Source organism: Coenobita brevimanus, chromosome 86 (assembly GCF_032717465.1).
Source record: "Coenobita brevimanus isolate Jiangsu-jjx chromosome 86, ASM3271746v2, whole genome shotgun sequence".
Classification (NCBI taxonomy): Eukaryota; Metazoa; Arthropoda; class Malacostraca; order Decapoda; family Coenobitidae; genus Coenobita; species Coenobita brevimanus.
Genome location: NC_137039.1, coordinates 35,888,278 through 35,913,270, shown reverse-complemented (window position 1 = coordinate 35,913,270; position 24,993 = coordinate 35,888,278). Strand labels below are relative to the sequence as shown.

The 24,993-nt window shown below is 46.8% G+C and overlaps 1 protein-coding gene across 1 annotated transcript in view; it reads left to right on the top strand.

Annotated features, from left to right (window-relative positions):
- The window catches only part of LOC145410694 (protein pangolin, isoforms A/H/I/S-like), a 634,854-nt gene that overhangs the window by 115,392 nt on the left and 494,469 nt on the right, over window positions 1-24,993 (top strand). The window lies entirely within an intron of this gene.

Below are 24,993 nucleotides of genomic sequence, written 5' to 3'. Positions count from 1 at the left end.
TAACTAGTGAGGTCTGTGTGCATGTTAGTTAGGGTTGAGTGGCTACCCATCCAAACACCACCCCCACCACCACAAGGGCACCACTGTTGATGGGGAAGGCCTTGTTGGGGGGGAAGTGTTGGTCGCGGCTGAGTGCGCCACGGAATAATGTGCTTTTTATATTTATGTTGCTCACTGGGCGTACGGTTTATAGTTTTTCCACTTTCATACTTTCTTTCTCCTAGTTTATGGATCCTGTCTCATTCTTTAGGGAGGAAGAAAAGTCAGGGAGATTTTGTTAAAGATGTTTTGTTCCTTTTATTTACACTTGTACGATTGAAACCAGCAGAATATAAAGAAAATATAACCTGGAGAGATTCTTTCTGTGCTTTACATTTTGGCTCCGATCTTGGCGTGCAGTAAGGAGTATATTGGTAAACAGATAAATAAATTGATATATAGATAGATATGGACAGAGCTATATCTGTCCCATGTACGTGTTCATGTACCGTTAGTCAACAAAACTGCTATCGAGACCTGCTGTGCTGTACATACTAAAACGCGGTAAGCACTTTGTAGATCCTGTATTATATATCCTGTGTCGGTAACCATTATTATATTTTAGAATGCCACTAACTAGGGATAATCATTTGACATCATCCAGAATATTCATTTGCTAAGAAATACGATACATTAGGCGAAACATCAATTTGGTCCAGTTGCATCGAAGGTAGGGGTCTTTACACTCTTTTCACTGTACAAGTATTGAGTATAGAACCGAGGGAAACAGCTCGCATACATATTGTTGTAGTATTCTCAGGTTTCATGTGATCAGAGAACTGTAAATGTGGATAAATGAACCAGGACCTTGAGGTGGGGACATTTTAGTGGTAGCAAAGGTAAGGTTTTCGGTTCCGTAATGGAAAGATCCGGTGGACTAATGAACCAGGATTGAGATGAGTATGAACCACAAGTTTCTGTCCAAGCCACTTTGGATAAGATACCAGGATACGGCATGAGACAGGAGATAGGTACTGTAGGTATAGACCAAAACGACTGGGGGCAAAGTATTCCACTCCGTTTTAGTGTATGTTGATAGGACGTGCATTTAGAAAGACAGACAGACAGACAGACTCCTGTAAATAAATGAGTGAATCTATTTATATTTATCAGTATCATCTATCTCTCTGTCTCTTTATATATTTAGAGAAAGAGGGAGAGAGAGGGAGGGGCTGATGATTGCCGTCGAGATATTTTACTCCAATTTAAATATACCGCTATATCGTGAGTGGTTTACTTACTGGAGACATCCCTGCGGCAGCTCAGCCTAAGCGACCTTGTTGGCGTGGGGATTACGGCGAGAATGAAGCTGGGACATTGAGGAGTGGAGGGGTGAGGATCTGGGTATTGAAGGGGTGATGAGGGGTGACGACATGGAAAGGAAGTGGGTATTGACGGATGGGCTAGGAGTTTGGGATAGTCTTTCCTCCAGCCCACCTCTCCCTTTCTTCCTATTCTCCCTCTTAACCTTTCTGTCAGTCTCCCCTTCACTGTCGCTCCCTTCCTCTCCTCTCTTCCTTCCCCTCCTCGCTTTCCTCCCTCCTTCCATCTCTCATCCCAGTTGTTCTCACACTCTCTCCATCTTTTCTCTCCTCCTATTCTTTATCCTGCGTTCCCTCCTCTCTCTTCATCTTCCCACCTTCCACCCTCTCCTACGTTTATCTCCTCCTCTTCTTCATCCTGCACCCTCTCCTCCCTCTTCCTCCTTCCCTCCGCCCTTCCTCTTCCCACCCTCCGTCTCTCCACCCTCGCCATTAGTGCCAAGTGTGTGTGAGGAGTCGCTAGCAATGGGCCCCTCTCACCCTCACCCTCACCACCTTTTAACATTATCATATCTCGCTCGCTACACTTTTCACCACTTGGCCTTACCGGAGGGAGGGAGGGGGGGGGGGATGGAGTCATTTTTCACCCCTGCCATTACCACTTTAGCTTTCTGTTTAGCTCTGCATTACCATTTAATTTTTCTACCATTATTTTAGGTCATATACTCGCTTCTTACGCTTGCACCCTGTCGGAATACAAGTGTCATTTTTCAGTATTACCATTACCACTTTCACCTCCTATTTCGGTCCCTATCACCACTTAATTTTGCACGACTACTAACACCATGACACCTAAAATCATGTTCACTCGCTATAATTTTCACTTGAGAGTTACTGGAGTCTTATTTTCATCACCATTATCATCACTAAAGCCGAGTGGAGTTAATTCGAACCACTGCATCACAATATATCGGGGCATTTTCACCATAGTCATTTTCACCACATCTGAACCACCCCACACATTGATATCGCAGTTCATCATTTCTTTAAGCATCTTGGCGTTAATTTGCACCACTACCACCACCCTCTTTTGCACCAGTCATCACCTCTAACATTATCCTTCCTCGCTGGCTACACTACCACCATCTCCCTCTACCATAGTCACTTTCCACCATCATCTCTCTTTTAGTATCGTGCTTCGTTCTGTTTCACCTTCAGTTTTGCACCCCTACCGACACCACCATTGCAATTCGCTAGTTTCACCACGTCGAGCCACTTTGCACCACTGTTGACACCAGTTTATTGAGCATTTTGTTTTACTGAGCATCTGCACTTAGGCATTATGGAGATATTTCCCTTCATTTCCACCGCATCATCGTATCTTTGCTGTGTTGTCACCACTTGGAGTCATTCTGCGCCACCACACTATCACCACCACCCGCACACGCTGCCACGCCTCCTGTCTCCTTATGCACATAGTTTTTCACACCCTATACACTAGTGCCTGACAGCCCGTGTGTGTGTGTGTGTGTGTGTGTGTGTGTGTGTGTGTGTGTGAGAGAGAGAGAGAGAGAGAGAGAGAGATATGTACGCGTTTATGTATTTTTGTGTCTGTATGTGCCAGGGTACAAACAAACACATACACACATTTTACTGGTGTTTGTATGTGCTTTAATGACTTAAATGTAGTGCCTGTTAACTGAAGCTATTGTGTTTTTACTTCCTCACAAAATATAATGGATTGCCCTTCTGTCTCTCTCTCTCTCTCTCTCTCTCTCTCTCTCTCTCTTTCTCTCTCACACACACACACACACACACACACACACACACACACACACACACACACACACACACACACACACACACACACACACACACACACACACACACACACACACACACACACACACACACACACACACACAGTCACTCCTCATACCCATCTCACTATCACCCACCACAGCCATATTTTCTTTCAACACCTCTCACCCCTCCGTCATTCACCTTATTTATGTATCCGACTCCCCCACCCCCCACTACACCCCTCCCTTTCTCCCCCACCCTCTCACTCCTCCCCATTGCACACAGCCCACCCCATTCCCTCCTGTATCCCACATATTTACCCCTACGCACCCCCACACCCATTTCTCTCCACACCCTTATTCGCCCACATCTTCACATATGTAACTACACACTCCCACCCATTCCCCACACCCCATTTGTTTCCTGTCACTTTTAGAAATCCCCCACACTTATCCACTACACCTCACATTCATATCTTACCACACCATGCATCCCATCCACTTCCAGCCACACCTCATCCACATCCCCCCCATCTTTCCTCCCACACCCATTTCTCACCACACCCCCTAACTCTTTACAATCGTCCCCCTTTCTCATTCCCCACTCCATACATTTGCGCCCTGTCTCACCCCCCCCATTCTTTCCATCTACCCCTCTCCAATCACCCCCACACATAAGCTCTTCCCCTGAATCGCCATCTCCCGTCATATACCTCTTGCTCTCTCCCCACCCATCATCTGTCATATACCTCTTGCTCTCTCCCCACCCATCATCTCTTCCCCTATATATTTCTTGCTGTCTTCCTACCCTCCCTCTCTCCCCTGCCACCCTCTCCCCCTTGCATACCTCTTGCTCTTTCCCCACCCACTTCCACTCCCCTACCTCCCACTCCCTTCAAATACCTCTTGTTCTCTCTCTACTCACTATCTCATCCCTACCTCCCTCTCCCCTAATTTACCTCTTGCTGTCTCCCCATCCACGACCTCTTCCCCCATCTCCATCTCCCCTCATAGATCTCTTGCTCTCTCTCTCCACCCACCATTTCTCCCACTACCTCCCTAACCCCCATATACAGTTCTTTCTGTCTCCCCACCCACGACCTTTCCCCTACCTCCCTTTCCCTTCAAATACCTCTTGCTGTCTCACCACCCACCGTCTCTTCCCAGCATCCCTCTCCCCTCATACACATCTTGCCCTCTCTCCGCTACCTACTTCTCCCCTCATTAAAAAAAAAAATGGGGAGGGTAAAGCCATGTGATGATTAGGAGGAGGATAGGACGTGACAGAGTACAGACGCTGAAACAGAAAACAGCTGAAGTAGACAGTGGTATGGTGTGGGTTTATAATTGTTGTGGACAAGGCGTTAGCATGTGAGCGTCCACCCAACAAACTTAATGGCAGTCGGAGGGGCTCGAACCCACCACTCAGGGCGTTCTCAGCATGTGGGACCAGCACTAAACCGACCGAGCCACCGAGTCTCCCCATCCCTCATATATTTCTTGCTCTCTCCCCATCCACCGCCTCTCCCCTGCCGTCAGCTGCAACCTTAAGCACTTCGCATAAAGCACACACTCACGCCTTCCTCTGCTGTGATCGTGTGTGTGTATGTGTATGTGTGTGTGTATGTGTGTGTGCGTGCGTGTGCGTGCGTGTGTGCGTGCGTGTGTGAATGAGATTGGCATTTGAGATAGATAATTAAGTTGGTTAGGTTAGTGTGTGTGTGTGTGTGTGTGTGTGTGTGTGTGTGTGTGTGTGTGTGTGTGTGTGTGTGTGTGGTGAGGCAGGAAGTGGCTGGTATGAGTCATGCTGGTGGCACTCCTGGCTTGGCACTCACACCCCCACCACCACCACCACCACCACCACCACCACCACCACCACACTACCTCCACCACCACCACCACAGCCATCACTTCAATCTCCACCAAAACCACCACCACCACCACCACCACTGCCATCAGACGGGTTAATAATGTGCTGATAATTTGTTTATTTTTCTGGCCAGCCAAGTAGTCTAATCTTATACTCTTCTTCGCGCTCTTTCTCTCTCTTTACTGCATCTTCATTAATGGTACTCGTGGTGAATCACAGCTGACTCCATGATTTGAACTTAAAACACACACACACACACACACACACACACACACACACACACACACACACACACACTAGTACAACATTTATCTTACGCCCTCTCTCCACACTCATGCGCACACACAAACTCTATACTCCTTGCTTCCACTCACACATGTACACATTTCTAAAACCCACACAGCCACGGATCTCTACCGCCCACACCCGCACACAGGCGTACTCTAAGCTACTGTGCACGCAAACATCGTAAATGCGTGTGCGTGGGTCGGTGCGTGATCTCATTGACACATCTCAGCTGCTTATTTTGTTGGCTCGTTACCCGCAGGAGGATGCAGCTGTTGGCCGCTTCACTACGAGGCCTCCCCCCTTCCTTTAACCCATTCACAACGAGGCCTCTCCCCCAGCAGTTAACCCCTTCACGACTGGGACAACTCTTTAAATTAATTCTTGCTACCACCAGATGTTTCATTCTGCCGACTGACTGATTGCATTAAAAAATTATGGCAGCGTAACAACAGGGATCATTGCTGAGGAAGATTCAATAGTAGCAAAAGAATTATGATTGTATAAAGTCTTTTTACTTCAGGCACTTTTCCTAAATTGTGTTAAATCATTTGGAGGATGAATAAATGCGGTATAAAATAGGTCATCTGTCTGAGGAAGATACGCTCCAAATGTAGTGATTTTTTTTTTTTTTTAATGGTGAATAACATCGTCTTTTGTAAGCTGGAATATAAAACGTTTTTGTACTCAGGTAAAATATTAAGCCTGGTAGTTTTTGATACTGATGCTGCAATATCGTCTGACGTGAGTCGAATTTAAGTAGGCAGTTTATAGCTAAGTGGTATAATATGCTTGTTTGAGGATGACGATGGTGAAACAACAAAGACGTCATTTAGTGAAGAGTTAATGGAAACTGTTAACGTTGGAGATGATTCTAGCCCCTTCATTGCTCGAGAGGCTCCCCCTAAACTAAAGGATCATTTTGCGCTGTCAAGAATGGCATAACAAAGACGTCCTCGTTGTGAAGGGCTCCATTGAAATTTGGTTGTAGCTTCTTCAAATACGGAAACAAAAGTAAAACAAAAAAGATGTCTTCATTGTAAAGGGTATAATGGAGATTGTCAACCCATTTAATTCTGTAATGTCTTCTGAACAAAATGAAATTGTCTGACTTCAGGAATTGTAAAAAAAAAAAAAAACCGTAATGGTGAAAAGGGTTGAGGTGGATTGTCTCAAACCCATACTGTATGAGATGTCTCCCCAGAGCTGTGTAAATCGTTTGGTATTTGCAAGAAGCAGGTGACATGTTTCATAATGAGGATATTGATACCTTTTCACATCCTCACTTCCACACCCTCTGTAGTTAAACGGATGTTGATTTTGTGCTGGTGAGGCTACGGGACTGCTGGTAAGATAATGTGCAGAGATGAGGATATTTACAGTGTCTTTGGTATTTTTGCAAAGTTGAAAATATGTATGTTCTGTTTATCAGTGGAATGAAATGTTCCCTTTGTACTGGCGAGGATAATAATATGTATTTATAGTAAAGTCGAGGAAATTTGCAGTGTTGTATATTTTTCTGTGCCGTATGTTGGTTTTGTGCTGGGCGGGATAACACAAGCATTCATACTGTTTTGCTGTGTCTGTTAGCACGGGAGGAGTGTGCTTAGCAAATATAGAAAAAATGATAATGCGTCAGATATAATTCGCAGAAATTCCAGTGATTGTTGATTTTGAGCTGGTGAATAAAACTGAGAGCATTTACACTTCTGAAAAGTAGAGAAAAATTCATATTGCGTTTGCTAGTGGAACAAATGTGATTCTGTGCATCTTTAGTGGAATAGTAGTTGATATAATGAGAAGTCGGGAAAATACAAAGCATCGGTTGGTAGCAAGAGTTGATTTCAGGCTGAGTTGAGTTTGCATAGCGTCGTGAGGTAAAATAAGTGTTGAGCTTTTGCACACCTGAGAAAATGTGTATACCTGGCGTCTCAAAGTAAGCATTAATTTTAGACTGGGAAAATTTATGAAACGATTGTAGGTGAAATAAGTGTTGGTTTTGTGTAAAGTTTGGAAATATTTGTAGCTGGAGTATGTTAGTGAAGTTAATTTTGATCTGGTGGGGGAAAGAAAGTGCATAGCGTCTGGTACAAATATGCAAAGAGCTGAGAATATATGAAGCACCTTTCGCCTCTTTTCCCGCCCCTGTCACCACTGCTACACCCCAGCCACCCACCTACACACCCATGGCACCCACCACCACCGCCCATACCCCTCTCCCCACCCACTCCCAGCCACGGAGGGGAGGGGTATTTGTCTGCGTCTTATCTCCGGGTCGCATTAGAGTTTTTACCTGTCAGACGCAAACGCATTGTGAACAGACGCCACCCACGTTGTTGCTCGGTCGTCGTCTTCTGCTTCTCATCCACTTCTGCTTATTCTTCCATCTTTGCATCCTCTTCCTCTTTTTTTTTTTTTCCTCCTCCTCCTCCTCCTTTTTCTGTTAATATTCATCCTCTTTTCCACTTCTTTTTCTTCACTATTCTGTTCTTGACTCATGAGCTTCAAGACTCACTTCCTCGTCTATGTGTTCAGTATTTACAAAGGATCTTAACCAAATTTTTCATTTAACAAGATCCCATTGCAGTTAATTATAATCGCGAATCGTACTGTTTGGTTGTATTTCTTCACTTTTAAATTCACTTTAGCGTTGTTATTGTTGTTGTGAAGCTGCATGTGTGAAAAAAGTTTACTACACAAATGAAACATAAAGGGAATATATGGACTCGGCCTAGCTTTTCCCCAGTGCTCTGTTACTTGCCCTGTGACTCTTGAATAATTTAGTCTGTTGGATTCTGCCCCTCTTGTCTTAATCCCCCTTAGACATAATGACGTCTTCACGTGTTCTCCCCTCCCACCTGACGACCTTATTAAGCTTGACGAAGACTCGTAAAAGTTTCCCGTCCAGTTCGAAAACCCTTCCTTCCTTTTTTGTTCCTCCATATCGTTCTGTTTCCCCTCCCTATCCCCCGTATCACTTTCTCTCCCACTCCAGTTTCTTTCCATTCCACAAGCCGCCATGTCATCCCCATCCTCCCCACACAGTCCCGCAGTTGCCTTTCTCCCCCACTCCAATTTTTCCCGTCTCCACAATGCCCCATGTCTTCCCCTCCCACAAACGCATTCCCCCCCACTCTCTCCTCATACGCCCCCCTTCTTCACTTTCCCTCCTCCTTCTCACATCTCCCTATATTTCTCCTCCCCACATTCCCTCCTCCCACCCAAGAAGTCACCCTCCCCTATACCCCATCCACCTCTCCCACAGTCCCCATGTCACCCCCTCCCACAAACCCATCCCCCCCACACACTCTCCCCCACAGTCTCTGCCCCTCACCCATCGGTCGGCCCACACCGCCTCCCTGTAGTAATCACCGCTTGGATAAATAATAGTCACCACTTTGTTTATAGCTCCTCCCCGCTATAAATAAACCTCGGGCAGCCGCATCTCAGCTTCTTGCCCCGCTCTGTAAACTCGCCCTATTTATTGAGGTAATGTTGCAGGTGTGTGTGTGTGTGTGTGTGTGTGTGTGTGTGTGTGTGTGTGTGTGTGTGTGTGTTGGGATAATGTTTCAGGTGTGTGGAGCATGAGTTAGCTGTTGTCAAGAGAGGTGTGTGTGTGTGTGTGTGTGTGTGTGTGTGTGTGTGTGTGTGTGTGTGTCGAGATGAGAGCTGTGTAAGTGTGGTAGATAGAGGTGTGTGGAGATGGCTGAGGATGTGTGTGTGTGTGTGTGTGTGTGTGTGTGTGTGTGTGTGTGTGTGTGTGTTGGAGAAACGTTCATGTGTTTGTGGTGGGAGGTCTTAGTGTCTTGCCTCGCTCTGTAAACTCAGGGGATTTATTTAGGCGGTGTTGCAAGTGTGTGTGTGTGTGTGTGTGTGTGTGTGTGTGTGTGTGTGTGTGTGTGTGTGTGTGTGTGTGTGTGTGTGGTGACTAAACAGTAAGAAAAGGTGTAATGTGGAATAAAGTGAACATATTTGATGATCGCTTGAATGTGGTGATGACAAATGATGATGGACTGAGTGTGGTGACTACGAACGTGGTGGAAAAACCCGAAATATTCTGATGAAGTGAGAAGTGTGGTCAGGGCGGGTGTGGGGGCAAGAGGCTCGTGTTGTCGCGAAATCAGGTGTAGCGGTGAAATCCGGAGGAGAGGTGAGACCCTGTGGATATTTGAGGAGTGTGGTGGTGAGGGCAGTGGTGGTCGTGGTGAAGGGGGGCAGTGGTGGTGAGTAGATGTGGTGGTGTGGTGAGGGAAGTGGCGATGGTAGGCATAGGTGTGGTGGTAGGAGCAGAACTGACAGCATTACAGTTCGTCAGTACCACCGTTACCACATCGTAAACATAACTACCTCCACGCTACACCATTACCATCACACCACAGCGCCACCACAGTAATCTGTCCCTCTACCACAGCACCACACCAGCATCACCACCACACCATTACCACATCAACACAACCCACCACCAACACTACCATAACCCACCACACCACACCTTCAGTACAGCCTACAACCACACCCACACCAACGCCACGACCACGACCACCACACTTCTGCCACATGCGTTTATCCATCTACCACAGTACCACACCATGCCAACAGCACTCCACCTCCACACACATCAGCACCGTCACGCCATTACCACAACAGTTTACATCTCTACCGCAGCCCCACACCACATCACGCCGGCAACCAGATTTTTTCAATACCTCAATCCCCACGCCACACAAAGAACACCACGACCACACCTCTACCACAGCATTTACATCACAGTAGACAAAAACCACCACACCACATTACATCGCTACCACAACAGTTTATCCCTTCACCACCACCACCACCACACCAATAGCAACACAGTCACACCATACTGCCACCACAACAGTTTATCCCTCCAACACAGCACCACACCCACACCAAACAAACCGTTCCTGCCCGCTACACCAACTGTATTTTTTGGGTGTGTCATACTGGTGTCGTGTGTTTGTGGAAGGGCAGCAGGGTCCAGGGGCAAACGGGTGATGGATGAGTGGGGGGAGGGGAGGGGGAGAGAAGAGTTGGGGGGAGGGAAGAAGGAGAGGGGGAGAGAAGACTTGGGAGGAGGGAGGAAGGAGATGGTGATGGGGACAGAGAGAGGAGAGGAGGTATGGAATGGTGACGGGGGAGAAGGCGGTATGGGGAGGAGGCTTGGTAAGGGAGTAAGGAATGGGGAGGAACAGTGTTAAGGGAGGAGGGGACGGGGCAGAGGTAGGGGAAGGGGATAGGTTAGTGGGGATGATGAGGAGAGAGGTGATGAGGGATAGAAAAGGTAATGTGGGAAAGTAGAAATGGAGAGGAGGGGTGGTGTTGAAGAGATGGATGGGGATGGTATGGGAAAAGGAGAAGGTGAAATGATGGGAGTGAAAGGAGGATGATAGAAACGAGAAAAGCTAGTTAATTGGGGAAAAGGATAGAAAAGCTGTGCTATAAGAAAAAGGGGGAAGTGGTGGTGGTGGGAGTGGTATGTGGAATAAGGTGAGGGAGGTGGTAAAGGAAAAGTGAGAGAGAGAGAGAGAGAGAGAGAGAGAGGGAAAGGGGGAGAGAGAGAGATTAAGATTAGTAAAAGAAGATAGGGTTAGGTCCAAGAAGAGCAGAGGAGAGGAGAGAGGAGAAATAAGAGAATGATAGTTAAAGATAGGAGAGAGCGAGGGATGAAGAGAGGAGAGTAGTAGAGATAGAAGTGATGGCAGGTGGAATTGTGGAGTGGGGGAGAACAATTGGCACAGGTGTGAGGGACAGGTGTGGTGAAAGGAGTGTAGGCATCTGTGTGTGTGTGTGTGTGTGTGTGTGTGTGTGTGTGTGTGTGTTGAGAGAGGATGTTGAACCTGCACTGTGCTCTACCAGTGTCACCACCACCACCACCGCCACCATCACCACAATTTTAATACCACCACTACCACCATCCCCGCTACCACCACAACCACTACCAGTCAGCCACAAAGCAAAATAACTCATGATACTAATAAATTACCAAGAAATTTGTGTATATTTTAAAAGAGGGTTAACATCCTTTCTGAAAACGACCTTCCATTCTCAGTTGCCGATCAGGATTCATCTTCCTCTGTGCATCTGAAGTTTTTTTTTTTTCTTTTCGAACTTTTTATATAGAGTTTTTCCATGATCGATAGTTGGATAATTTCGAGTTTTCCGCTGATTTCTTGTTCATGTTTTTTTTTTTCTTTTTTTGCGTGTTGTTTGTTTGGTATCTTGTCTTTTTTGTGCTGAACTGTCATTTGTCTTCTTTTTTTTTTCCTGTGACTTATCCTGCAGGTTGGTTGGTAGGCAGGTGTGTGTGTGTGTGTGTGTGTGTGTGTGTGTGTGTGTGTGTGTGTGTGTGTGTGTGTGTGTGTGTGTGATGCCAGACACAAGGAAGATGGAATGGAGAACAGTGTAGGCGGGTGGCATGTGTCAGCGAATGTCACTCGGGCGGCCCTCCATCATCATAGCGCACCACCACCCCGCCCACACCCACACCCACACCCACATCCACACCATAACCCATTAATGCGTGTGAAAAACTGGTCTGTGCGCCACCCTGCCACCGTCCTATTATTGGCCACGTGACGCCCCCACCTCTCCCCATCCTCTCCTCCCTCCCGACCCCTCACCTCCCCGCCCACCCCGCCCCTCCGCCTCGCCTCAGCTGCCGCCCACCTTAACTGGCTGTGGCACCCTCCCTCCCCAATGACATAAGTAATCTATTAATTTTCACGCATACCTTCATAATTCCTGCCATTAATATTCCTCTGTTAATCCTTTCAAAATAACACCAAAATGACATAAGTTTTTCTCTTAACACTCCAGTCTCTATAGTCGTTTATCTGCAGCCAGAATGTAATATATAAATCGTCGGTGGTGCTAATGGCTTTATTGAACCCCTTTACTGGAATTCACTGGATTGATGGCTCGTTTATGAACTGAAGGCAGAACCAGCGCCAAAACCAGTGATTAATCCACAGCAATATACCTCCACAGCAACACCGTGTCAGATATCAGATGCTTCCAGATTTGTTATAGAACTGATGATGTTAATATGACCATTGTGAAAGCTTTCCCTCTACGTAGTCTGCTTACGGTGTGATGGCTAATTTAAAAGCTCTCCCACTAATCTACGGTACATCAGGTATAAGAACAACAGTCCCGCATCAGCTCAGAATTATCAACTTTCATTTCTTCCATCACAGAATTATTAACTCAGATTTTTTCCCCTCTTAATTGGAGCCTTTGATGTACACAGACTTATGACGTGAAAAACTAGCAGGACAACAGACCTTCCTTCCCCTCGCCTCAGTATTCTAATTTGTCATCACTGGTTCCGTGCCATACCGTAAGATCCGATCAGGGAAGTGAGGTGCGGTACTTATTGCAGTAGGATATTGCAAAAAGCTGCTATTATCGTGTGTGTGTGTGTGTGTGTGTGTGTGATACCTGACTTTAAAATTTCTTGTCTGCGGAATAGTAACTTTGTAATTTAGAACTGCCAACTCTTGATTATTTTATTGAACTCAAAAACTTTTTTGAAGTGTTGGGTTCCCAGTACCTTTTCTCAGTACCCTCCTTCCGTCTCTCAGTATCCTTCCCCTCTTCCTTCCTTCCTTCCTTCTTTTTCATATCCTCTTTCCGTATACACACCTCTCCCTCTTCTCGATATTTGCACATTTCCTCACCCAGTCAGTATATTAATGGATTGAGGAAGTTTGTATGTGGGCGCCAGGATTGAATATAAAGATCTGTAGCAACCGTAACAATAACCACATCATAATAATGACAGTAAATAATAATTATAATGATAATGATAATAATAATAATACCACCTGCAGGAGGAAGAACCATATTAAAAGTAAAACGGCACGTGGGTTGGGTATGAACGGGCCAAAGATATTGTCACCCCCAGGCTTTTTATCACCGTCTCACTCGCACCTCAGCTTCGGCGGAGTTTTACACCATATTGGACAGGGTGTGCTTTGAGGCCCATACGTTCCTGCAGCAAGTTTATGTGCGGTGGATGCGATGGGGATGAAGGACTGGGGAGGAGGTGGAGGTTGAAGGGTTAGAGGTATGCAAGCGAGAGAGAAGAGAAGAGAAGAAAGAGAAAGGGGGGGGGAAGCAAGGGGAGAAAGGGTGAAGAGAAGAAGGGGTGAGGAGCTAGGAAGAAGGGTGGAGAGTTGGAGAAGGAAGGAGATGGAGTGGAGTGGTGTGTAAAGGAGAGATGTGGAAGGGGGAAAAGAAGTGGAATTTAGGGGAGGGAAGGGGGGGGATGAAAAGGTATGCAACGAAAAAGAGGGGATGAAAAGGTGAGAGAAGAGGAGGAGTAAAGAGAAGGCAAGATAAGGAGGGATTGAGATCTATGTAAGGGAGGATGTGTATGTAAGGGAAAAGTGAGAGGGAAGGAGGGGTGGCGTGAAGGGGAAACAACTATGTTAGAGTGATGAGAGGGAATGGCTAAGATACCGTAGTAATATCCCTTTTGGCCATTTTCCTGCCGTCCTCTACTGCCTTGTCTTTTCCTCCATCACTTCTTCGCAAGGACTTACTGCATTATAATTATGTGTATGCTGTATTTTTTTCTTTTTCAGTATAGGGCGTGATTTACTTGGCCAGACTTGGTGCCCCTTTTTAGGCATTCTTGGCAGATACATACTGCTCGTGTGTGGGGGGGGGGAGGGAGAGGTTGTGTATAATCCAAAATATTGTGGCTTTTTTTATAATGATTTTACCACTGTCTCTTTGTCACGTCTTATCAAATTTATGCATTTCTGTGATATGTGTAGATTGTGTTTCATTTTACACACTGCAATAGTCGAGTGTATTATTTCATGCTACACTGGTATGGGATATTGTGTATGTGGTATTTTGGGGTATGTAACAACGAATTTGTGTGGTATTGTGGGCTACTGTGGAAAGACGATACGTAGCATTTCTCGAGCCACCCTTTAATTATGGTTTCTCTTTGTTTACAGGTAAGACAGGTGACTCACATCGGTAGTGGGGACATGAGGGGCGTGTATGTGTAAGTGTTGGCGACCTTCCCACACCTGCCAACTCAGCCAGGTATTTGCAATTGTACCGCAGTTAGTTCATTGATTGAAAATAGTTTGATTGGCCCAGGTGAGATAACCCCTTGGCAACCTTGCATGCCAGGTGTTAGGTTCATCGAGTTTGTGCCCCTTCAGAACGAGGACGACTTGCTTTTTATTTTTATTTTTTTAATTTACATCCAGCGATTATATTAAACTTACGATGAACCTTTTCTACTGATGAGGTTAAAATTATATGACTGGGATAAGCAAATGGGAGCTTAACAAATCGTGGTGTTTAGTTCGAGAGAAATTATACATATTTCACTGGGTACAGTGTGGGACGAAAGTTTGCCTGTAATTCCGCTGTTTCTGTCAAAGAGAATCATCCATGTCAAAGAGAATCATCCATGGGCAGTGAAACGTAAGCAGCCACTCTCAGCTATCGATGTTAGCCTGGAAAGGAAAGTGAGAAGTAGAAGAGTAAAACATTAATCTATTTCCCGATTATACTGCCGGCAGCAAAAATCCAGTCCCCTCCAGCAAATCTGAAGCAAAGGAAACTGATTACAGAGATATGTAGACAGATTATGTCATCAGAGTTCCTTGCTGGGCGTGATAAAGCTGATTGTCAGTGGAGAGAGGCGGAATATGAGACAGAACTTTTTTTGTTGACATCACATCTGCGTTACACCTGAAGGAAAACACTGTCTTGTCTCCCCAGCCTTACTATCTCGCCCACAGCTCCCAGTGTCCCTCTCCCCAGCCCTCACACCCCACTGCACCCCGTCCTCCCCAACCCTCAGCTTGTCATACATACATCACTACGGACCGTCGCCTCAGCCCCGCCCCTCCTTCTTCATCCCTTCCCCACTTGCACCCCTTCCCCCCCTCCCCTCCTGCACCCCTCTCCCCCTCCCCTCCTACACCCCTTTCCCCTCACTCTATGCTTCCCTTCCCCTCATTTCCCCTCGTATATTCTGTGTTTTTTCTCCCCTATAAACCCATATTTGAGCTTCCTGTATGCTGTATTTCCTCTCGCTCCTCCACCTCTTCTCCAACATCCCTTCTCCTCCTGCGGCCCTTTCCCCTCACTCTGTATGTAACTCTTGTCCACACTTTCCCCGCATATATTCAGTGTGTGTGTGTGTGTGTGTGTGTGTGTGTGTGTGTGTGTGTGTGTGTGTGTGTGTGTGTGTGTGTTTTCCTGCCTCATAAATTCTTCTGTATAAGCTCCGTGTGTGTCATGTTTCATCTCATTCTTTCACTTCATTATTCTGTGTTCCCCCTATTTCACCCATAATCACCTCATTTCTTCATCCCTTTCTCTCCCCTCGTTTGCCTCTGCTCTTTTCCCTCACACTTTCTTACTCCTTTCATCCTTGTGTGTTTTTTTTTCCCTTCCCCTGCACCTGCTCTTTAACCCCTTCTCCGGGTCCCTTCCCTCGATTCCTTCTTTCTTTCCTCCGCCTTCCTCTCACACTCCTTCCTTAGTCCTCATTTCTATCCCTCACTTCTGTGTATTGTATCTCTGTCACTCCTCATCTTCTCCCCCTCCCTTCCTCCATCTCTCTTCCTCCCACTCCTCTCCTTCGTCCGTTTCTTCCCCTCCTCCGCTCCTCTCTCGTCTTCGTTCTTCCCATTTTCTCCTCCCCTTCTTTCTCTGTCTTATTTCTGCTTCTGCACTTCTCTTCGCCTTCCCTCCAATCCCCTTTCTTCCCTTTTTCCTCCCCCTCCTCTTTTCATCCTCTTCTCCTCTCTCTTTCTCCCCCCCCCCTACACACACCTGTCCCAACACCTGCAATCTGTTACCCCGTCCATCGCCCCTCACCTCCAGCCCAGGTGTCTACGGTCTCCCTAACACGTCTGCCATGGCGATTTATTTTGCTTGTCTCGCCTTCATTTTCTCTTATCTTTAATCGCATTTCAGTTTTGGACACAGTGGATATTAATTGGCTCCTAACATCTCTTCCTTAGCTATTTATTTTTTTTAATTACGCCTTTAGTGATATATTTACTTTATTACATTCAAATAATCTTTCATATTACCTTAATTATATCTATCTAGGTTACATAAATAGATGGGAGAATATTAACGTGCTATGTGCAAAGATAAAACTAGTCACGAAGAAGGGCTAATGCGTCTTTTAATACCATAAGATTGCTGCCTTCCCCCCCTCCCCCGTCCTCTTCTTCTTGTGTTCATGAATGTTCACCAGACGTTCAGCTTGGCCTATTGTTCTGTGTAGTCGCTAATTTAATGTGTGTGTGTGTGTGTGTGTGTGTGTGTGTGTGTGTGTGTGTGTGTGTGTGTGTGTGTGTGTGTGTGTGTGTGTGTGTGTGTGTGTGTCCTGACGTGGCCTGTGTACGCGCCGGAGATATGCCTGCAATTATTTGTATTGTGTGTAAATTTTCTGTGTGTGTGTGTGTGTGTGTGTGTGTGTGTGTGTGTGTGTGTGTGTGTGTGTGTGTGCTTGTCTTGTTAGTTTACCCTCTGGCGTGCTTGAGTTGGTTTGGGGGTGTGAGGAGGTGTGAGAGCGGTATAAAAGAGGTGGTGTGAGAGTGATGGTAAGGAAGGTGGTGTGAGGGTGGTATGACGGTGTGAGTGGGCGGTATGATGATGATATGAAGGGATGGTATGAGCCAGTGAGGTGTATGTGTGGTATAGAAGTAACAGGAGGTATGAGGGGGTGGTTTGAGGGTGGTTTGAAGGGTGATATAAGAATAACAGCAGGTGTGAAGGGATGGGGTGGTGTGAGGGTGGTATGAGGGAGGAGGGAGGTGGTGTAAGGGTTCGCGTCTGGTATTAATTACAGGAGTGTTGGTCATTGTGTTGCCGCCTACGCTACTCACCTCACCCCACCGCCTCAGGTATCATTCTCTCTCTCTCTCTCTCTCTCTCTCTCTCTCTCTCTCAAGGAGTCGTTACTGAGTAGGGACAGTAGTACCCTTAGGTCTTGTTATCGAAGGAGTACACAAGGTATATTACTACCAACCATTCTACGTTATCGGACCGCTACAATCGTCTGGGATGTGGGAAGTGTAGGGGGGAGGGTGATGTATCGGATTGAGGGGTTGTTAATGAGTAGGGATAGAAAGCCTTGAGATCCTAATATCGAAGCAGCAGGCAGGAGGACATTTTACCAGCAAGCTACTGGGGCCGCCATTACCGCGGTCAATATTCTCGCGGGTAAATTATCTATTTGGTCGGCGGACTTGTCAGCGCGGGCTATTCTTGTTGAGAATAATCGCGCCGGGGCAACAATAGCACCGTCATAATTAGTCGACGGTACATTTGCATAAATAAGCTTTAAGGAGAGAGGCAAGGAGAAGGGAGGCGGATCGCAAGGTCGGAAATCCAGCCCTACTACGAAGCTACTTGGCTTTTAGGATGTGGGTGGAAAGGGTTGGCGGTCCACCCTGCTTCGCCTATTGTCTGTGGCAAATGAATGAATTGCACGATGGTATAATGCCTCGGTTATTAACTGCAAAGTATTGGGCTGGGTTCATGAATAACAGGAGCCCCGGCCGTCCTGAGTGTTGCGTATATCACGGGGGTAGCGAGCTGGATGATTGTGTCCGACCCTCTCTGTCAACTACACACCCTCCCTCTTTGCTCCCTGTTCTGCTTCCTTCTTCCTTCTATCCCTCCTTCTTCTCTCTTCATTCTTCCCTCCTTCCTTCCTTCTGCCTATCTCTCTGTTTTCCTTCTTTCTTCCTTCAGTGCCTTCGTCTCCGTCTGCTTCCTGTCTGCGCCATTTTCTCACTCCTATATATGGTTCCATTTTGTCAACTTCACACCATCTCTCTTTGTTCCTGTCCAGCTCTTTTCTTTTTATACTCCTTTCTGTTCCCTCCATACCTCCATCCCAGCTCCCTCATTTCCTCATTGCACACTTTCTCTCCCTCTTCTTCCATACCGGTACCTCCTTCCCTCTTTGCTGCAACAAGGCAGCTGTATAAAATGCACATTTGGTGCATTGTGTTCCATGTATAAGATATATACAGTAATTAGATATCTTGCAGCCATTAAACCAAGTACCAGACAGGAGTTCACGAGTCTGCATATTGTAGCGCCGTGCACCCTGGGGTGGAACAGAGCAACTGCGGCGTCCACCCGGGAGTCAAACTTCCTCCTATTTCCTTGCGCCTTGCTATAGGAGAGGACCCTGGTCTGACTCATGCGAACGCTGTCTACCACAAGGGGGGATCGGTTCCCTGCGCAGTGTATGTACTGCTCTGTACTTGTAGTGCGGTCCACAGAAAAATTTGCCAGCCCTGGTTGACAGGTCTGCTCGGCCAGACTGACTGGCGTTAAGCAACAACAGCAGCAAAACAGAAGCATAAAATGAGTGTGAAAACTAGTGGTGGCTTCAAGCTTGTCCTCCTGATTGAGTAAGAACAGTGGTGCTGATAGCTAGAGATAACACTGGCCTGTTTCGAGTCGATGGATTTTTGACTGTGGTGATCACTTATCTTTGTGGCCGTGATTTGTGTGTTGATAGCTGCAGTAGTAGTAATAGTAGGAATAGTATAGCAGTAGCAGAGATGTGATGGTGGATGCGACAAGAGTTGGAGTTGAAGCAGTACTGGGGAGTCGAGAGGAGGGAGAGGGAGGTAGCTAAGTACAGGGAAGGGAAGAGGTAGTGAACGAAGAGCTGTGGGTGGAAAGGAGCGGAGGGGCGACAGGGGGAAGGATTGTATAGTTGGTGGACGTGAGGGACGGAAAAGTGAGTGGAAGGAGGGTGAGAGGAAGGGGAGGAGAGGGGAGAGGAGGACGAAGCTGCGAGAGAGAAGAGGACGAAAGTGAGGGGATGGTTAGGGAACGACAAAGGATGAGGGATGAGGGGCGGGGTGGGTAAGGGAAGGACAGGGTTGAACCAAGGGAGGTGGGAGACTGGCTATGGAGGGAGGGGAGGGGAGAATAGAGCGTCAGAGGAATCTGGGGAGGTATGGGAATGGATAGGGAAAGGGTGAAGGGTGAGGGGAGATGAGGGTCAAGGTAGGGATGGGATGAGGTTAGAGGGAAGGGCAGGAGAGGAAGGGGTGATGGGAGGGGAGGACTGCGAGAGAACAGGGGAAGGTGAGGGAGGGATACGAACCAAGGAATGGGAAGAGAGGCTTGAGGGGAACGGAGGATAGGACTACGGGAGATGAAGGGATGACTGGGACGGGTGAGGGGAAGGTTAAGAAGTGGGGGAAGAGGAGCAGAGGAGAGTTAGAGGGAGGGGAGAAGGATGAGAGGGTGAGAGGTAAGGAGGAGATGAGAGGGGGGGGTCAGAATAGGGAGAGGAGTACAGGAGAGGGCCAGGGAAGGGAGGGGAGTGAGGGGAGGGGGGAGAGAGAGAGAGGGGAGAGAACGGTGCCCCGAGGGAAGCAGTACGGACATCAAAGGCTTGGTATTGGATGGAGAGGGAGAGAGAGAGAGAGAGCGCCCACGCCAACTCCCCTCCCCTCTCACAAACACGCACTCTCTCTCTCTTTCTCTCTTTACCTCTCTCTTTTCTCTAGCAGTCTCTCATTCGGTCCTTCTCTCTCTCTCTTCATTTGCTTCTGCCCCTTCGCTCTCTCTCTCTCTCTCTCTCTCTCTCTCTCACACACACACACACACACACACACACACACACACACACACACACACACACACACACACACACACACACACACACACACACACCACATGGGCTTTAATTCCTTTTAGTTCTCCCTTTTCATTCCACATTTCCACCTTGTCTCTTTCACCGCCTCGCCGTCTGCACTTGTGTGTGTGTGTGTGTGTGTGTGTGTGTGTGTGTGTGTGTGTGGATTGCTGTGTGCGTTACAAGGGTTGGCTGTGAATTTTAGTTTTGTTGGTTGTGTGTGTGTGTGCGTGTGTGTGTGTGTGTGTGTGTGTGTGTGTGTGTGTGTGAGAGAGAGAGAGAGAGAGAGAGGGGGGAGAGAGAGAGATTGAGAGAGAGAGAGAGAGAGAGAGAGAGAGAGAGAGAGAGATAGAGTTGTGCTAGAGGTATAACTGGTAAAGCAAACACCGGTGAAGTCTGGAATAAGTTAGAAACACACACACACACACACACACACACACACACACACACACACACACACACACACACACACACACACACACACACACACAATACTATCATCTTTCCCCACCAATAATTATCAGTTGCTATCCTTATGCTCCTCTGAACCCTTTCATTTCGAGGGGTCTCTTGAGCTGAAAAAAAAAAAAAAAAAAAAAAAAAAAAAAGATAGTGTTTTGAAGTTAGCCAGCGTCATCATCATCATCATCGTCTGCTTATTAATAATGATAATAATAATAATAATAATAATAATAATAAATTCGTGGTTTGGCTTTAAGGGAGTAAACGATCCGCATCCTCAAGCGTCTCATCAATCATCGGGTCTACCTTAATTCTTTCTCACCTGGATTGAATTAGGCAGGTGGTTGGGGAGGGGGGGGGGGCGCAGCGGTTCCCTTCACATTATCTCAGTTCCCCTTTTTCCTACCATACCTTCAGTCACTTGAGGTCATTTTGTCTAGTTTTTGGCTCTTTCCCGGTACGATGATGAGAGAGAGAGAGAGAGAGAGAGAGAGAGAGAATGTCCTTTTGCCATTTCCTCTTTCTTACGTAGACCACAAGACCAAGACCAGAGACAAGTAGGGTAATTTTGTCCTGCTTGTGGCGTTTCTCCCCTTCGACGACAGCGGCTGGACAGTACAACCTCTTGGGCCAAGTTTGTTCTTTTGGTACCATCTTTACCCACTCAGGACAACGACGAGAACAAGAACATAGACAAAACTCGATGAACAAGGAGGAGGAAGTGACTAGGGTAATAAGGAAAATCTGTCCCATTCTTTGGTTGTCTGTGCAGATGAAACCAAATAACAGTTTAAGGCAATTTTGTCTATTTTCACCCATAGGACAACAGCATCAAGGGGTATAAACACTTAGGACAAAACTACAGGCACGGAGAAGGAAGTGGATTGTGTGGAAAGGAAATTATGTCCCTTTGCAGACAGGACAGGCGAAATATAACAACTACTTAGATAATTATTGTCCTATTTTCACCTCGTGGACAACAACATCGAGAGGGAATAAGACCCAAGGCCAAAACTCTGTAAACAAGGAGGAGGAGGAGGCGGTGGGTGTGATAAGGAGGGGCCGGCCATTCTTGCGTTGACAGTGGTGGCTCCAGCTGACCACAAGTTCTCCTTTATCGGTTGCTTCTCGCTCATTTGGTTCTCAATAGGTGTTGTGGAGCGTGGGTCAGTGTGTGTGTGTGTGTGTGTGTGTGTGTGTGTGTGTGTGTGTGTGTGTGTGTGTGTGGGTGAGAGAGAGAGAGAGAGAGAGAGAGGTCATCCCTGTTTCTCTGGTCTCTCTCAGTTGTTTCACTTCACTTTTTCTTTCGCTTCTCATTTATTATTTTTTCGATTATTTTTTCGTCATCCTGGGTCTTCCTCTCTCTCTCTCTCTCTCTCTCTCTTGATCTTAATCGCTTGCTTTTCCGTCTCTCCCTTTCTAAATCGCTCTCCAACCGTCTCCACCTGTCTTGTTCTCCCATTCACCCACTTTCCCCCTCCCATTTTTTCCTCTCTCTAATATTTCCTTTTCCTGTTGTCACTGTTCCCCTCTCTCTCTCCCCTCTCCCCTTTCTCTCTCCCCTCTCCCCTCTCTCTCTCCCCCCGTCTCCACTTTCCTTAAGCTTCTCTGTCCTCTTCCTCACCCTCTCTTCCTTCCTCCCACGTCCCACTTGCCTTGCTTCTTCTTCCTCCCACTTCCTATACATCTCCCTCCTTCCCTTCCCCCTGCATCACTTTCCTCTCCCCCCTTCCTTTGCTCCCCTTCTCCCCCCATCTACCTCTCCTAGTGGTAAATGCTCGCCCCCGGCCCCATTTCGACTTCATAACAAGGTAAAGGAAGCCAATATCCGTGACGGTGACGATAACAGGACACTCCCTCTCTGGAAAAAAAAGAAAAAATCGTCTCCCGGTGTTCACAGTGCAACCACGTGACTGCCGGTACTGCGGAGGGCTTTACCGTAACAGTGACGTCTTTTGTTAACCCATGCTAACACCAGACGATTTTATTGACCTAATGGAGGCCTGTCGTAGAGAAACAGGTAAATGAAGGCTGTGGATTACCCTCTGCTTCGTTGTTTTTCACCTGTCGTACATTATTACATATAGGAGTAATACAGGTAAGAAGACGTTGTTGTACTGGACATTAACTCACGTGAAGAAAATCGTCCGTCGGTGTGTTCCTGTCCTCCTAATGGGTTAAGAGGCTGGGGAGGGTGGGATATGAGGGAGGCTTGTCACGCCGCCACCAGATCCTGTTTCACGCACTTTTGGACCGTTTCTGGGGTCACATTCACATTCTAGCTGATGGGATTTGATCGCATTTCACGGTGGCTGGAGCGGCATTTATACGTGCTTCAACTCAGGCCGGTCCAGTTTATATATATCTGATATCGTGGCCGCGTAGTACTAGAGACCTGTAGTTTCGTGAGACAGGCCCAGGAGGATGCCTAACACCTCTATATTTATTTCGGCATATAGGATGTTCATATTCTCTTGTTTTTTTTTATTTATAGAAACTACTTCAATATTCATCGTCATACCACCACCACCATCACCACCACCACCACCACCACTGCCATCATCATTATCATCATCATCATCATCATCATCATCATCATCATGACCTGTTTCCCACCTGAGGATACGTCGATAAACACAACACAAATAATCAACACAAACATTAACCTCGTCCATCCGATGAAGTAATTATTTTAGTATTGCTGCCACCTTAACTTAATCCAACCCCACGACAACAACGTAGGCCTTAAGTGGGAAGGACCTCGTAAAATCGCAAAATATGGGCTGTGGCTTCTCCCTGTTTACACCTGGTCAGCCGTCAGGAGGCATGAAGCATCGGGGTGTTTGTGTCGTGGCGTCAATGGCTCTGTGATGACGGCGACACAGGGCAGGCTACGGGAGGCAGGCATTGTTGTGATCAGAAGTTCCTCTACATCTTCCCAAACTCTCGTCAGAACCTACTGAGATTTTTGCCTGAAGTTATCAAGACGAGTTAGATGGGTTGGAAATAGGCTTCACTAATTTGGAACTCCCCCAGACGGAAGATAGGTGATGTTCCTTTGCGCCTTCTTCGAACCTTGTCAGAGCCTTAAAAGATCTTGCCTGACTTATCTAGACTTGTGAGATGGGTTGGAAGAATGTCCCACTGACTACAAACCTCAGGAGTGTAAAGGGTGTCTGACTCTAGGGAGGGCTTTCTGTGTTATTCGACAGTAATAAAACGATTAGAATCTCGCTTCAGTAATTACAATCCCCCAAAGAGTAAACGAGTTATTGACCTAAACTCGCATGGTGGTGTGTGTCGGTAAGTGAGGAAGGAAGGTGTATTGATTATGTGAGGGTGTAGTGTTTTGTGTGTGTGTGTGTGTGTGTGTGTGTGTGTGTGCGCGAGCCTTCCTCCTGGCAGAGGTGGTCGCGCCAGACTGCAGACAGGTCGCTCTAAGCGCCGTAATTGTGGCCGTAATCGAGATGGCGTTGTGATAGCGGTAAGTGGATGATAATGGCTGATGATGGTGAGGCAGGACTCCAGCGCTGCCTTTTCGCCTTTTCACCACCCTCCTGTACCTGTATATCCCCCATAAACCTACCCGTATGATCGTATGTAGAGAATGGATGTACAGAGGATGGTTAGTGAGATAAATGTATGTGGATGATGAAGGTGATGGATATGGTGAGGGTCATGCTGCCTTTTCCTTTCATCTCCATCTAATTGTATTTCTCTTGTCAGTTTCCCGTTATCCCTCTCTGCCATCCTTCATCTGTAACTACGTTCCTTACGGTATATCTTCTTACCTTCCCTCTCACCATTCTTCATATTTTCTTCTCCTCAGCCTGCCTTCTGCATGTCGCCGCTCACTTCATTACACTTGCTCCTGCCTTCTCTTACTTTATTTGTTTATTTTTTATTTTGCTATCCCGTATATGTTCTTCCCATCCCACCAACCATCACTTATACCTTATGTCTTCTCCTCAACCTTGCTTCCTTCTCTCTTCAACTACCATTCCTCCTGCTTTTTCTCACGTCCTACCATACCCCCAGCCATCCATTGTATCATCCTACCAGCCATCACATCCTCCCTTTCGTGCTTTCTACGACCATCCTTCCTGTGCCTGGGTTTATCATTTAAATCTCCCTCGTATTATTCACGCCTCAGGCCTGCATAGTCCTTCCAGAGGTGATAATGTCACACCATATCCAGAATTATTTTGTTCATCTCGGCCACACTGAGGGACGCTAACATTCCGCAGTTTTGAAGGGGTTGACAAGAGCCGCTGTCTCAACCCTGATGTTCTTGGGGCTGCCAGGTGACCAGTGGAGGATTGAACACCTCTTCCTTAGCGATTTATTTTGCCTCTTTCACCTCGGTATCGTCTTGTCTGCCTTTCATATCGTTCTGATCAACATGGTGGGTATGAATAACACACGAGTAAAATCAGCACGACAAAGACAGAATTATAATGAAGGGGATGAGAATACAGCTCCTAATTTCTTGCATAATGGAGGGTACATCAACCTTTTCTCTATTAATCTTGTATATTCTCGGTCCAGCGTACTGAGGACATCATTACACGCGGAATTCTT